The following is a 10,208-nucleotide window of genomic DNA, read 5'->3' as shown; positions in this document are numbered from 1 at the left end:
AAATACTACACTAATCAAGCAGGTGGTTATAACGTGTATAAAGATACAGCATATCAAGAAGGTTATGGCATTGGTAGTTTTCTAGGAGGTTTATTCCGTACTGTATTTCCTTTATTAAAACAAAGTGCAAAAACTGTTGTTAAAGAGTTGATACGTACAGGAATTAATGTAGCAGGAGATGTACTAGATAATAATAGACCTATTGAAGAGTCTTTGCAAGAAGCTAAAATAAATTTAAAAAATAAAGCTCAAAATAAATTAAATCAGGTGTTGGAAGGATCTGGAAGAAAAAGAAAGAAAGTTCATTTTAGTGGTGTGAAGCGGGTAAAAAGATCCAAAGATATTTTTGATTGATTATGGAGCAAAGTGATAGTTTTTATCTCACACTTCCTAGCAATAATTCTATGGAATATTTTCCTCAAAATACTCTTGCTTGTTATACTACTAAATTATATCATCCTTTTGTACTGGAGAAGGGAGTGTGGGAAACAGCTGTTGTTGAAGTGCATTATACAAGTTCATTTCAGAATGTTTCCAAATATACAAATAATATTTATAACCGTATCATGAATACAAAAAACTGGAACATAACTCAAATCTTACCAGGCCACTATTATCATGTTGATGATATTCTATCTCAAATTAATCATAAAATGATATATTAAATTTAAAATTAAAAGTCAAAGCATCTGTTAAACGAATTGAGGTTAATAGAGTAATAAAAGATCAAGAAAAGCATATAGAAGTACGCAGTGGCGTATTTACGATTTTGTTTCGGGAGGGGCTTTGCTAACTTTCGGGGGGGCTTTGCCTGGAAATGTGAAAATTCTGCAAGATATTTAATTTACTTTACTATACTAAGTAAGATTTTGGGGGGGGGCTTAAGCCCGGAAGCCACCCCCCTAAATACGCCACTGGAAGTACGCCTATCTCCTGAACTAGCCAGAATACTAGGTTTTAATCATATTCAACAGGAAGATATTGCAGTTGTTCTTCATGCTCGTTATCCACCTGATTTACAAAAAGCGCTACCTAAACTTATGTATATTTAGAGTGATATTGTAGAACCACAAATGGTAGGTGACACCATAGCTCCATTGTTACGTATTATAAATACAGTATTACAGAGCATGGTATTAATAATGTACATATTTTTGACAATCCTCATTATGTGCCCGTGCAACGTAAACAATTTCATCAAATTATTATTGATTTAAGAGATAGTACAGGTAATCCACTTCCTTTCCAATATGGCAGTGTATGTGTAAAATTACATTTTCGTAGACGTAATACAGCATTGTAAATTTTACCATGTGTGAATATTAATAGTAAGAAAAAGAGAAAAATGCAGTGTGAGTGTATGAAATCAGAATTAGATTTATTTGCTGGTTTACCCACTCAAACCAGTATTATAGGTAATAAAATAGCTCCATATAAGCCTGTGGCTTCAATATCTGATAATGCACCAATAGAATTTGTTGTCCCCGGTCATGGGGATGACTATATGGTCTTACCGCACACAATGTTATATATTAAAGGTAAAATTACTAAATCAGATGGTTCTAATTTAACTTCTGCCGATAAGAAAATTGGTCCTGTAAATGATTTTCTCAATGCAATGTTGAGTGAAGTGCAATTATATTTGAATAATCAACTTATTTCCTACTCTTCACATACATATCCATGTCGATCGTATATTGAAAAACTACTAAATTATAATGCTAATGCTAAATCAACGCATCTTCAGACATCAATGTGGTTTAAAGATACTGCAGGGCATATGGACAGTGTAACCGATGGTAATTTAGGATTTTAACAACGTTTTCTTCTCACTACTTTAAGTCAGTCATTTGAATTATTGGGTTATATTAATGTTGATATTTTCAATCAGGAGAAATTTTTACTGAATGGTGTACAACTGCGTATTAAACTAATTCCAGCTAAACCTACATTTTGTCTAATGGGTGACGCAGATGCTGATGGAAAAGTTGTAATTACAGATGCAACATTGCTTGTGAAAAAGGTTGATGTATCACCAGCAGTTAAAATAGCACAAAATAAAGTATTACAAAATCCTAAATTTAGAATAAAATATCCTCTAACAAAAGTGCAGGTGAAGACAGAAACTCTGCCACAAGGAATTATGGATAGTACACTTCCAGATCTGTTTTCAGGCATAGTGCCTAAACGTATTATTATTGATTTTGTTACTAATGCTGCTTTCAATGGTACTTATCAAACAAATCCGTTCAATTTTCAACATTTTAGTATGTCGTTTTTTACACTGTATGTTGATGGATTGCCTGTCCCATCCAAACCAAAACAACCTGATTTTGATAATAAGCTATATGTACAATCATATTCTACGTTATTTACAGGTTCAGGTATTTATTATTCTAATCAAGGTAATGATATTTCACTTGCTGAATATCCTAATGGTTATACTCTACTAGTGTTTGATTTAACTCCTGATTCAAGCGCAAGTGCTGCATTTCATACTAGTCCACAACGGCAAGGAAGTGTACGTTTAGAGGTTCATTTTAAAGAAGCACTGCCATCTCCTGTAACAACAATTATTTATGGTGAATTCTCTTCAGAATTAGAAATTGATTTCCAGGGAAAAATATACATTAATTAAATAAAAAATGTTAAATACAATTGAACTTTATGAAGCATTACAACAAAATTTACCTAAAGATCATTTTATTGGTGTATATGCTGCAGATGAGTTGCCTTTGTTTATTCATACATTTCCAGCCGCCACAATTATAAATACTGATTCTAGTGATAAGCCTGGTGAACATTGGGTTGCTGTTTATATATCTAATATGTGTGTGGGAGAGTATTTCGATAGCTATGGTATACCTTCTTATATACAACATCATATAAGGTTTTTAAAACGAAACTGTCTGTATTATACATGGAATAATAGACGTATTCAAGGTTATTTATCTCAATTTGGTGGACATTACTGTTTTTTATATCTAGCATGTCGTGCATCTGGTTATTCACTGCACGATTTCTTAAACAAATTCTCACTTACCACTATTGATGCTAATGATATTATGCTTTATTCATTTATGAGAGTATGATGATGTTATTTTTTTAAACTCCGGCATTGCCGGTCCCAAGCCTTGGATGAGAAAGGAGGAGGGTTAGGGGTTGCTACCCCCGTAAAAGAAAATAATTTCTGCTATGTTAAAATAGGGGTGGAAAAAATGAATACACCCCCGTAGTCTTATGTCTGCTATGTGTTCGAATAGGGGTAAAAAAATATGCTCATAAAACAGAACGAGTCCACCCTAAAATGGACTATGCTCAAATAGGGGTTGAAAAATAGGCCAACTGCTATGTTACATTGGAACGAGTACCCCCTAAAAAAGTGTTCATAAAAGGGAACGTACGCTCTGCTATGTTCAATTAGGGGTGGAAAAATTGAATACACCCCCTGTGCTATGTCCGCTATGTTTAGGACTTGGAAAATAAGCTCATAAAAGGGAACGAGTCTAAATCTATGCTATGTTCAATTAGGGGTGGAGAAAATGAATACACCCCCTGTGCTATGTCCGCTATGTTTCGTAGTCTCTGTTAAGATAAAATAAGGGTTGGAAAATAAGCCATACTCTTGTATTAGATCTGCTATGTAATCTGTGCTATGTTACAATAGGGGTTATTAGCTCTACTATGTTCGTAGTCTTATGCTATGTTAAAATAGGGGTTGGAAAATAAGCTCATAAACGGGAATGAATGCACCCCTAAAATGGAGGTTGTTGTGTTTATTATCTGCTCTGCTATGTGTTCGTAACTGCTATGTTACATAGTCTTATGCTAAGGGGTTGAAAACGAATACACTCTGCTATGTGTTCGTAGTCTTATGCTATGTTAAAATAGGGGTTGGAAAATATGCTCATAAAAGAGAACGAGTCCACCCCTAAAATGGAGGTTGTTGTGTGTTACGTAGTCTCCATGTATTCTCTGCTCTGCTATGTGTTCGCAATTTCTGTTATGTTAAAATAGGGGTTGAAAAATATGCTCATAAAAGGGAACGAGTTCACCCCTAAAAATATTCATAAAAGACAATGAATACACCCCCTAAAAAGTGCTCATAAAAGGGAACAAATTCACCCCTAAAATAGAGGTCGTAAAAGACCGTGGGTTGACGGTTCACGATGCTCGATTTCCCAGGGGCTCCTGAGTTGTTGTAGTATGGCGAAATATGTTCCAGATCGGTCCATTTTCTACCACTTACTTGAATTTTTTTATAGAATGTAAGAAAAGAAGGAGATGAATTTCTTGGCTTCAGTAAAAATGCTGCTGGAGTGGATGTGTTCCCAGTAGGTTATGCAATCCGTGTGAGTCGATCTGCCCCTGTAGCATATAGCTACAGTATGTCGTTTTCTGAATTGGTTGTTCGCATTTTCTGTAGATATTGCTCGTTTTCAAGCACACAGGTGTCATCTTGCGCCATGTGAGCTTTTTTGGTGGACAAACACTGTGTACGTGAATTTTCTCGGAGTTTTTCCGTTTCCTCCCACTGTCTTCATTCTACCATTTCAGTCATTTCTTATCATTACCGTCTCCCTTAGCCTTTCAAAGCATATTAGTGGTGTTCTTCCAAAACTAAGAGAAATGTAGTAATGAACATCGGTAATACCGTACACCATAGGCGTCGACTACATGGGTATGGTCTTGGCTCCCAGGCTCAAGCATCCGTTGAAAATTTTTAATGTGTGCTCATAAAATTAATATCAAAATAACATTTTCAAGACATTGGCAAAAATTTAGTGCATGTGACCGCAAGTTTGATTTAATGTGAGGATTCTTATACGTTGAATAATTGTTTATTAACATAACTTTTAGCCTCCTTAGGTATATGGCACATCGAGGATTGAACGATATAACCAGACCCGAAATCAGAGGGCAAGGGCGCGGATTTTCTTTAAATTTGGGGGACCCATTCAGATGCAGAAGGCATATATGAGGATTTTAAGACAAATTGCATTCAAATTATGCCAAATATTGTACTGTATATTCTTAAATAAAATAAGGGGGGCCCATATCAGCTTTGGGGGCCCTTGCCCCCTCGGCCCCCCATGATCGGCGCCCTTGCCGCAGGTGGCTAGGGAGGCCTGGCCCCCCTAAACTTTCCGTGACCCCCTCCAGACATCAGTACAAAAATCACAATTAAGATATTTTTAAGGAAAATTTTAATGACTTGTCCGTTGTCCCCCTAACATATTCGTGCCCCCCCCTAACATATTCGTGCCCCCCACAATCCTCTGTGGCCAGGTCTGGATATGACATACTATCTATATTATAAAATTGAAAGTGACTATTTTTGTGACTCCTAATCTTTTGAACCACCCGACCGATCTCAATCAAATTTTCAACATAGATGAGGTTAAGGCCTGGGAGTGTTTCCATCATTTCAGTTTGACGGTAAAACTTACGGGAGGGGATAAGGGAGAGTTATAAAATAATAAATAAAACTTAATAACTTTTGAACCAAACGACCAATCTCGATCAAATTTTTAACATGGATAAGGTTCAAGCCTGAAATGTTATCTGTCAGTTCACTTTGACGGACCAATGTAGGGCAGAAGGAGGAGGGGTAGATGTACAAAAATCAATATAAATAACAATAAAAGTGACTAAGTTTGTAACTTAATAACTCTTAAACCGATCTTAATCAAATTTTTAACATGTATGAGGTTCGGTCCTGGAAAGTGTTTTAGAGTTTGTTTCAATTTCATGGTAGAATCTAGGGGCGGCGGAGGGGAGGGGGAGGTATATATAAAATAAATAAAACTTAATAATTTTTGAAACACACGACCGATCTTAATCAAATTTTCAACATAGATGAAGTTCAGGTCTGGAGCAATTTTTATCATTTTACTTTGATGGTGCAACGTAGGGGAGGGAGAGGGGGAAGATATATGTAAAAAAATAAAAATATAAGGCTATCTTTGTGACTTCATCACTCTTGAACCAGCTGATCGATCTCAATCAAATTTTCAACATAGATGAGGATCGGACCTGAGATGGTTTCTGTCATATCGCTTTGACGGTGCAGTTTATGAGAGAGGGAAGGAAAACATATTTAAAAATGATCGAAAATGACCGATATTAAAATGGAATCTAGTTTTTGGGGTCGCTGAGATAAACTGACACTTTTGATGCTGTTTAAATCCAAGTTCAGCCCAGGAGCTTGGCGGGGGGAAGGGAAGAGATATAAAAATAATCGAAAATGACACATCATAATACCTAGGTAATGATCAAAAGTGACCAAATATTAGTGTCGAATCTATAGTTTTCGGCGTCGCTAAGGTAAACAGCGATACTTCTGATCCCGTTTAAATGCAAATTCAATACCACAACTTGGGGGAGGAACGAGATATATATAAAAATGATCAAAAATGACCATTATCAATGTCGAACTTATGGTTTTCAAGTTCATTGAGATGAACAATGTCTTTTCCAATGCCGTGCCTCGCAACATGGGAGAGGAGGAAATACATAAGTTTATTGAAAATGACCGATATTAGTGACGAGCCCATAGCTTTCAGGGTCTCTGAGACGAAAAGTGAAACTTCTGAAGCCGTTTAAATCCAAATTCAGCCCCGCAACTTGGGGAGGAGGGGGAGAGAAATATAAAAATAATCGAAAATGACCGATATCAGACAGCGCTTTACTAATAGTAAAAAGTGACTGACTAATGAAATATATTATTATTATTATTATTATTATTATTATTATTATTATTATTAGTAGTAGTAGTAGTAGTAGTAGTAGTAGTAGTAGTAGTAGTAGTTTAACCCAACGAAGTGGGTAATTGATGCTAGTAATCTATATTCACAAGTAAGACTTCAAATAACTTGGAGTTTGGTGTCGTTATTTTGTATTTCTAAAACAAGTCAAAAGCATTTATATAAATTGAGTTTACAAAAAAGACATAGATAATTGAGTCGTTTTCAGTTTTCACTCAAAGAGTTTTTATTATAATCATTATTTTAATTTTATCTCTTTTTTTGGTCAATATTGCTAAACATATGATCATCATCATAATAGGTATTCTGTCATTATTGACAGGTTACTTGCTGCAACTGAGAAGGTTCGACGTTCGGTGGTCCTCAGCTAGTCTCTTCGTCTTGAAGTAGCAATTTTCTGTTTTAATACCTTCCTCCAACTAGTCTCCTTCGCTCCCCCCCCCTCTTTCCTTTCACAATATCCTCTAGCACGTTCCTCATAATACAGTTCCTCCTCAGCCAATAATCAGTTCATCTTCCTCCTCTTAACAATATCTAAAATTCTTTTTTCCCCTAGTGCTAATATTTCTAACACCTTCTCATTCGTTTTCCGTTCAACACAGCTAATTCTCTCCTTTTTTTTCTCCATGCCCATGTTTCGAAAGCCTGCAATTTTTCATCGCTTTTGCGTAATGTCAATCTTTCTGGCCCATAGACTGCATATGGGAATAAGTAAATCTCAATATTTAATTGGAAGTTTGTTTAATACAAGGATTAGCTAATCGTAGTTGAAAAGAAAAATCTGATGCCTGTAGAGTGTAAAAATAATTATGCAATTCATGGTATTTCAATCATCTGCGCCGTCATGTTTTTCTTTCATGCATCTCAGGGGTAACCTCCACAGTTTGGGAACCAGTGGAGTGTTGGGTCTGTTAAAAAATATTGAAAGATTACGAAACGTTGTGATTTAGGCATATCTTATAAGTAGTGAAGCGTGTTCACCCATTAAAAAAAATGAAGGTCATCACCTATGTTGTACACGATCATCATACCTACACGAAGTTAAAGTATATTACATTTAGAAACATACATTGTATTTGCATTACTATTGGCGCATTGTAGAGTTTAGAGGGATTGGAGACAAACATATAAACTTTTCTATGAGGACAAGGATATACGCATAAATCTAGTATTTTAATATATAGATATTAACTGGAATAGTTTGATTTTCGAGTGCTATTTTTTAATATTCGCAATATTGAAATATTGTTTCACGCGTTTGAAAAAAAATCATTACTAGTAGAACCTAATAGAAACATTTTTTTATTTTTTCAATTTTTCAATTTTTCTGGAAAGAAATCGAAAAAAAACGGTGTTTTACCAACAGGTTCAAAATTTCCGGAAATTTTACAACACTAGTTCAGACACACTTGTGCTTTGCCCAACATTAAACTTTGATGTTAGTTCCGACGCAGTTTGCTTCTGTCCTGCTTTACCAGTCTGCCCAGCCTACGACGTCCGACATGTAATGAGGTGGGGGGCGCCCAACACCTCGACGTTTGGACGTCGTTTCCCCTTGGTTTCGACACTTGTTGAAGACACTCCTCGAACACCTGACAAGTCCTGCAGTTTCCGAAATTCTCGTGCCGAGTATTTCTGAGTCAGTACTTTCATCAAAATAATATTACAAATTATAGAAAGATTTTCGAGACATTCGAGTTGAGATTTTTACGAGCTGTCTCGACTCGAATTCGAGTCGAGTCGAGTCGAGATTCGAGACATGTCTCGACTCGTGCGCATCCCTACAATTATTTATGTTAAGAAGCAAAAAGCAATTGATGTTGCCAACACTGTCCAACCTATTTCTTCCATTCTATTATCTCAATCGATTCCATAAACGAAATTAAATTCCTAGTTATACGTCCAAGACAAACGAATTAATGGAAGTAAACAAGAAATTGGTGGAATGAGTATGTGGAAGTAAATGTGAGAATCCGGATAAAACCAACACATACGAAGTTATCCACTACAAATTCGTGTGGGTGAAGACCAAACTAGGAACCTCTCGCACCAGTAATGAGTTCTCAACTACAGAAACACCGTCCTCCTCTTTCAATCGATTTTGTAAAACTCATTCCGTTACATACCCACTACCAAACATATTTAAGAGTGTAATTTGAAAAGCATACAAAAACTAAATAATAGTGAAAAGCCTACTGGCTCCGCTTATCGTATATTTATTAACTTCTAAAGGTAACACATGAGAATATTTTTTTCATGGTGCATTGCAACAAGTATGTATTCAATTTTGATCGTTGCTGAAGCAAATGAGTCCCATTATATGCAGTAGTATTCTACGAAACTTACTTAACTTTGACGGAAATTCTTGTAGGTGATATCTTTCAACTTTTGACGGCCTTTCTAGTGACTGCTTTCCATACCTTTACAATGAACCCTCACGGTAATTAGAACTGATGTTAACCGCCAACATTGTAGCCAAAATGCAGTTAAATGTTCTATCTTACGGTGGCAGTTGAAACTTCCTCTTTACTGTTCATGGTTTTGCCGACAGAGGACTGTGAAACGCTTTTCATATTTTGTACAAAGTAACCCCTGATGTGCAAAGTAACCCCATCTTACGGTACTCTAAGAAAGTGTTCTTGTTTTTACCCTTCATAATAATGCAAATATAAGCGTCGCATACAAACAATGATCCGAAATTCTACTGTGGATTCTTCTGATCCTTGATACAACATGAGTCATCCTTTTGTGTGTGTGTATCGCTCTTCGCTCGGGTTGAGTACGTCGACACAACTACAAAAACGTCGCTCCACCCTATTTCCTCTTCTCCGCGGTTCCGTCTACTGACCGAAATGGATTATTTTTATCTGTCAAGAATAATGTGTGATTACAGTGTACGTAAAGGCAAGCGTTTAAACGACTGCTCTATGACACAGAAGTTCAGTAGATAAAACTGAGCAAGAACATCTGAATAGAGTAACATCAAGCATCGTGACTTACATTCTTGCCAAATCACTTATAGTCACCAATCAATGTTGCAAACTCTATATTGAAATAACTAGTTTTTTGGGCGTTCCTCATTCGTATCCAGGATAAATGTTCATATTTTTTCTGATTTTTTCCTCGTTTTAGTTGGAAAAGAGCGTGACTGTGACTACATTACAGAGCCCTCCCTGCACCAACAAACGCAAAATATGTGTGTTACTTTACGATAATTTGTATAGCGTTTACTATTTTTTTCAACTTGCGTTACAGTGCGGTCCATACATCTTTGGCAAGACTCGAACGGAATGAGGGTCCAGATCTAAAACTGTAATACTTCTTCTTATGTTTTTTCTCCTACGAAATGAAGAAAGATAAAAACTCTGACCTTAATGAAGACTCAAACACATAATGACAGATTTGCTGGTGAGAACGTTAACCATTAAACTAAAAATAAGA

The sequence above is a fragment of the Thermobia domestica genome, chromosome 11, assembly GCF_964235325.1.
Source record: "Thermobia domestica chromosome 11, izTheDome1.hap1.1, whole genome shotgun sequence".
NCBI lineage: Eukaryota > Metazoa > Arthropoda > Insecta > Zygentoma > Lepismatidae > Thermobia > Thermobia domestica.
Note: the sequence above shows the minus strand (reverse complement) of the source record.